Raw genomic sequence first — 6,786 nt, forward strand, 5'->3', positions numbered from 1 at the left:
AAACCATTCGGAATTGATATGGAGTGGGGGAACAGAGAGCCGTATACCAGGTATTCAAGAATGTTAGACAAGGAGATATTTCTGCGGTCGCACCGACGCATGCTGGAAGTTGTTTCGGGTACACTTTGGGGGGATGGGCATGGTCGGGGGGACTGTTTTGATTTGAATGAGTTCCGGCTGTTGGTGCTCCTGTTGTACTGTGTGTACGAGAAAGGGGATGTTCACGATATGGTGAGTGGGGTGTTACCAGGGTACCGTAAGTTTGAAGTATTTGGGCAATGGTTGGGCAGTGTGATGTGTAAGCGAGTGTGCGGTTACGATGAGCGGGTGCCTGTGTACAGGTTTGTACCGGGCACGTATGTGGAGGAGTGTGGATTGAACAAGGTGTTGATAGAAGGTGAGGCGAGTGATATGTAGTATAGATTTATAGAAGCCGTGGGACTTTGCAGTTGAGTAGGTTTAAGGGTGTAGTGTTCTGAGATATCATGTAATCGTAGTTTGTGATCTTGCCAAAAGTGAGTGTACAACGTCTCGTAGAATATGCTGTGGAGCTGGTGGTAGAATACAAAAGCACAATCGTAGGGTAGAGATGGATGCGCATATAACGGTATATAATTTGTAACGAAAACGAGTGATCTCAGGGTTTTAGGTTTTCGCATTTTTTCGATATACTGATGTATTTCTGGCGAATGGTGTGCCTTTTGGTGATAAAACATTATGAATCTACGTTAGAGTGCTCCTTTTCTTGTAATGTCAACTTGTAACGGTCCCAAAGTACATGGTCCTCGAGAGAGCAAAAAAATCAAATTCCAAAAAAATGTTTGCAGGCACGCGATTATTTCATGTTGGGGAGGAATTTCTCAAAATTTAAAAAAGTGAAAAGTGTCGAAAATGAAAAAGAAGTAGTAAAATAGAGAGAAATAGTTAAATAAAGAAGGGTAGCTTTGAGTTTTTTGAGTCGAAGTTGATATTGAGGGATATACAGAGGGGCAAAGAGATGAGATGTGCGGGTCTAACGTCTGTTTGTATGGGTTTGTTGAGTGAATGTCTGGGCGATGGTGTAGAGATGGCGGAATGGGGTACGGAGGTAGATGTATGGATGGGAATGGCAGCTTAAAATATTCTGTGGCGTTGTATAGGATGCTGAGGATGGGTTTGCAGATGTAAATTAAGGAATGGTTTGCGAGTGTTTACATACAGGCAAAGTGGTATGGATTGATGGAATGTGGAGGGAATGGTAAACGAGGAGGGTGATGGAAGAAGCAGGGCAAGGGAAGTGAATAGGCAGGGAGAGGGAAGGGAAATATTAAATAAGGGATGGCAATAGATATTGAAGTTAAATTAAATGTTAAAGTTGGTCAAAATGCGAGTTTATTGAGAAGAAGCGATGGGTTAAGCGGGGGGATAGTGGGTGAAAAAAGAGGATAGAAAAAAGGGAATGAAGGCTGATTTGGTGGAAGTAGAGGTGAAATGGGGTTATTGAGTGAGTTCGGAAGTGATATAGATTTTAAAAACGGAGAAAAGAGGAATTATTCGTCGAAATGCGACGGGGTAAAAGTGGTGAGGTAAGGAAGGTAGGGTAAGTGGGTCGTAAAGGACGTGAAATCAGAAGTGTAAATAAAGGAATGTAAATAAAGGAATGTAAATAAAGGAATGTAAATAAAGGAATGTAAATAAAAGAATGTAAATAAAAGAATGTAAATAAAGGAAAGTAAACAAAGGAATGTAAATAAAGGAATGTAAATAAAGGAATTTAATAATAAGTTGTAAATAAGATAATGTAGTTGAAAGTTTGTAATAATAAATTTTAAATAGGATAATGTATGTTTGTAAAGGAATGTGAGAAGTAAAAGGAAAAAGTTAGCAGGAGTGAGTAGAGGATAAAAGGGAGAATAAAAGTGATGTGTCCAATATAAAGTAGTTTGAAAGGAATATGTGGCTGTTATCGTTATTGTTGTTATTGTTGTTGTTGTTGTTGTTGTTATTGTTGTTATTGTTGTTATTGTTGTTGTTGTTGTTGTTGTTGTTGTTGTTGTTGTTGTTGTTGTTGTTGTTTATTGTTGTTGTTTATTGTTGTTGTTTATTGTTGTTGTTTATTGTTGTTGTTTATTGTTGTTGTTTATTGTTGTTGTTTATTGTTGTTGTTAATTGTTGTTGTTGTTGTTTATTGTTGTTGTTAATTGTTGTTGTTTATTGTTGTTGTTGTTTATTGTTGTTTATTGTTGTTGTCGTTTTTTGATGGGAAAAGAAGAAGTTGTTTATGGATCTCGATGGTAAATTAAGGAAAGGAAGAGAAAGGAGGTAAAAGTGGTAAGCGAAAAGATAATTTAAGTAATATATTGGTTATATGTGAGAGAGTAGTGAAGAAAATCGTTGTATAAAGTTTAGTAATTGGTTTAGAATAGATAGTTGGTAAAAGAAGAAGTCAGTTTTGAGGTAAAAGAATCATTGTAGATTAAAGAAGTAAAAAAGGGATAGAAGAAAAGAATCGTGAAAATGGTTAGTAAAAGAGTGATGAGTGATGAAAATAAGTGTAAATATGTTAGCGAGAAGAAAAGGAATGGTGAAGAAAGAGTGAAGTAAGAAGAAATGAAAAAGTAGAGTGAAGGAGAAGGGAATAGTAAAGAGGTTTCAATGAAAGAAAAGGTGTAGAAGAGTAGAGTGGCGGAAATAGAAGTATGGAGTAAGGTATAGTAGTAAAGTGGAAGAATAAGTGGGGGTAGAAGGAGGAAGGAAGTAGAGTAGTGAGGTAGAAGAGTTAGAAAGAGAGGAATGAATGAGGTGAAATAGAGAAAAAAAAGTAATAATTGAAAGATGAAATAGAAGTTTGAAAGAAGAGGAGTTGGAAGTGTGTTGTTGTAATTTAAAGAGGAGAAAAATATGTAGATAAGAAATAGGTGAGGTGGTAGGTTGGTGAAAAGGGGATGAAGAAATGTGGAAAGAGAGGGGTTGAAAATAAGAGGGAAGGAGAAGAGAAGTGAAACGGTGAGTGATGTAAGGAAAAGATGAAATGAAGAAAACGAATGAATGAGACGCGGAAAATATGAAAGATGAGGGGAGAAGTGTAATAGATGAAGAGGGTAGGGGGTGAATGGAAGTTGAATGGCGGATGAAATCGAAATGAGAGCGGTGAGGGAGTGGTATGAAAGATATGGAAAAGAGGAAGAGGAAGAGGAAGAGGAAGAGGAAGAGGAAGAGGAAGAGGAAGAGGAAGAGGAAGAGGAAGAGGAAGTGGAATCATAAAGGGTTATGGAGTAAAAGAGATGAAAAGAGTTGAGGGTAGAATGAAAATAGGCGGTACGGGAAAGGTGTAGGGGAAAGGAGATATGGGATGTAAGTGTGAAATGGAGAAAAGAAAAAGGAAAATAAAGAGGAAGTGGGGTGGTAGAGCGTAGTGATGAGAAAGAAATGATGTAGAAAATAGAAGTAGAATGTGGAGTAGAACGGGAGTGAAAGGAAGGAGTGAAGTGTAGATGAAAGAGTGGGGAGTAGAACGGGAGTGAAAGGAAGGAGTGATGGGTAGATGAAAGAGTGAGGAATAGAACGGGAGTGAAAGGAAGGGGTGGTGTAGAGTAGGAGAAAAGCGTCGGGAGTAGTATGAAGGAAGTATGAAGGAAAAAAGCGGTTGAGTGTAGGTGCGTAGAAGATGAGAGATGGGGAGTAGTGTGAGGGAAGTAGGAAAGTGGAAGAAAGAGGAAAAGTGAAAGGTAGAGGAATGTGTAGTTTGAAGAAGAGAGGAAGATGGAATGAAGTTGATGTTTGGGTAATAGTGGAAGTGAAAAAGAAGGAAGTTAAATGAAAGTATGGGGAGGAGAGTAGTAGAGTAACGTAGAAAGGGAAGTAAGAGAAGAGATGAGAATGAATGAAGTAAAAGAGTAATGAGAAGAGTGGGAAGAAATGGGAAGTTGAAGGGAATGGTAGAGAAGGGAAAAGGAGTATGAGTGAGTGGTTGTATAGGGAAAAGGAGTGGATGTGAAATGGAAAAAAAAGTGTATGAGAAGATGAAAAGTGTTGGAAGTTGATGTGAAGAGTGAAATGGAGTGAATGGGAATAGAAAGTAAGAAAAAGTAGTAAAAATAGAGAGAAATGGAAAGTGTTGGTAGGAGAGTAGAGTCGAGAAAGGAGAGGGTGTGAGAAAAAAGAAAAGAAGAGAGGGAGTGTGAGAGTAGAGTGAATGGTTGAGAAAAGAGTGGTGATGAAGAGGGAGATGAAGAGGGAGATGAAGAGGGAGATGAAGAGGGAGATGAAAGTTTGGTTGGAGTAGAATGCGTAAATGAGATGAAGTTGGAGTGAAAAGAAAAGAAAGGTGAGTATGTATGAATAGATATGAAAAGATGGAGAGTGAATGAGAGTTGAAGTGAATGGAAGGAGAAAGAAGTTGAAGTGAATGAAAGAGGAAAAGAGTTTGGTGGGGAGTGTTGTGGAGAAGCGAAGAGTAGTAGAAACGGAAAGGAAAGAAATGGAAAGAAGGAAAGAAAGGAGAGTAGTATGGTAGAAAAGTGAAGATGAAATGAGTTCGGTAGGGGAAAGGTGTAGGGGAGTGTAAGGGAGTGGAGTGAAATGGATGGAAGTATGTAGTAGAGTAGGGTGTATGTAAAAAGAAAGAAAAGAATGAAATGTAAAAGTGAAATTGTATGAAAGATGAGGAGGGGAGTGAAGTCGAGTAGAAAAGAAAGATGAAAGAATGAGAGAGCGAAGAAAAAAAGATGTAGTTGAAAGTGAAAAGGGAGTGAGGAGAAAGAGTAAATGTCGGGAGTTGAGTAGTAAAAAAGGAGTAGATGTGTAAAATGAGGAGATGAAAAGATGGAATAGAAATGATGAATGTATGAGAAGTGTGGTATGAATGGTGTATGTAGATGTGAAAAGGAAATGTGCGAGTGAAAAGGGAGAGTAGAATGAATGAGTCTGTAGTGAAATAGGAGTAGAGAGGTAAAAGGAAGTTAGAATGAAAGAGATGAAGAGAGTAAATAGAAAGAGTGTGTAGTGAAGTAGGGTAGAGAAGTTGGGTGGAGTGAAGAATGAAGTGGGAGTAGAAATGAAAGAGAAAAAAGAAAAGATGAAAAGATGTGTGGTGGTTGAAGAGTAGAGAAGATGAGAGTGAAAGGAGGGAGTGAGGAGGTGTGAGTGATGAAAAGAATGAGATGAAGGTAGGATGAGTTGTGGAAGTGAAGAGTGAATGTGAGTGAGAAGTGGGAAAGAAAGAAGAAAAAGAAAAGAGGAATGAAGTGGTGAATGGAGAGAGAAAGGAGTGGAGAGTTGAGTGAGTGGTTGAGAGAGAGGAGTAGAAAATGGAAATGTGGTTCGAGTGGAATGAGCGGATGGGAGGAAATGTATGAATGTATGAGAGTATGAAAGGAGGTGGTGAGGAATGTTGAAGTAGAGGAGCGGATGAAAGAAAGAGAAGGGAAAAGGGAAAAAGAAAGAAGAAGGGTGGGGTATGGTAGAGGTAGAATGAGGCGAAGAAGAGATGAAGAAGTGTTTGGGGGTGAGTGTGAGATGAATGAAGAGAATGTGAAAGTGTATGAATGAGGGATGGAAGTGGGATGAAGAGGTGAAAGAAGTGAAGATGTATGAGATGAGAGGAAGAAGAAGTGATGCGTAAGTGGAGTGAGGGGAAAAGGATGGTGAAGTGGTGATGAAAGTAGGAGGGGAAGTAGAAAGAAGAAAGGAAGAGAAGATGAGAAAGTGAGATGTAGTTGTGTAGTTGTGTAGTAGTGTAGTAGTGTAGTAGTAAAAGGGTGAAGAAAAGGAGTGTGAGAGTGTGTTGTAGTTGGGGAATGGGGAAGTGAGAGTGGAAATGTGAAAAAGAGTGTTGAGGAAATGGGAAGTGAAGGAGAAAGTGGTAGGGGTGTTGAGTGTGGGAGTAGTGTGGTTGGAGAATGGTGTAGGGGAGTGAATGATGGAAAAAAAGAAAAGTGGAAAGGGAAGTCGAGAAAAAAGAGTGGATGAAATGTGATGTATGGTTGAAGATGGTGAGGAAATGGGAAATGGGAATGAGTGATGTGATGAAAAAAGAAAAGAGAGGGGGGAAGGTGTGAAAGTGATGTGGTAGTGGTGGTGGAGTAGTAGTGGAGATGAAGGAATGTGGAGTCGTGTGAAATGAGAAATGGAAGTGAAGAAAAAATGGAAGGGTGGAGGAAGATGTGAGAGTAGGGTGTGTAAAGTAAAAAAAGAAAAGAGGGAAAAAAAGAAGGTGAAATGAATGAGAGATGTGAGTGTGTAGGGGTGTATGAAATAGAAAAGAAATCGAAGATGAAAAATTGGAGATGGAGGGAAGCGGTGTAGGGGAGCGGTGTAGGGGAGCGGTGTAGGGGAGCGGTGTAGGGGAGCGGTGTAGGGGAGCGGTGTAGGGGAGCGGTGTAGGGGAGCGGTGTAGGGGAGCGGTGTAGGGGAGCGGTGTAGGGGAGCGGTGTAGGGGAGCGGTGTAGGGGAGCGGTGTAGGGGAGCGGTGTAGGGGAGCGGTGTAGGGGAGCGGTGTAGGGGGCGGTGTAGGGGTGCGGTGTAGGGGTGCGGTGTAGGGGTGCGGTGTAGGGGTGCGGTGTAGGGGTGCGGTGTAGGGGTGCGGTGTAGGGGTGCGGTGTAGGGGTGCGGTGTAGGGGTGCGGTGTAGGGGTGCGGTGTAGGGGTGCGGTGTAGGGGTGCGGTGTAGGGGTGCGGTGTAGGGGTGCGGTGTAGGGGTGCGGTGTAGGGGTGCGGTGTAGGGGTGCGGTGTAGGGGTGCGGTGTAGGGGTGCGGTGTAGGGGTGCGGTGTAGGGGTGCGGTGTAGGGGTGCGGTGTAGGGGTGCGG

Source organism: Zygotorulaspora mrakii, chromosome 4, assembly GCF_013402915.1.
Source record: "Zygotorulaspora mrakii chromosome 4, complete sequence".
NCBI classification, from domain to species: domain Eukaryota; kingdom Fungi; phylum Ascomycota; class Saccharomycetes; order Saccharomycetales; family Saccharomycetaceae; genus Zygotorulaspora; species Zygotorulaspora mrakii.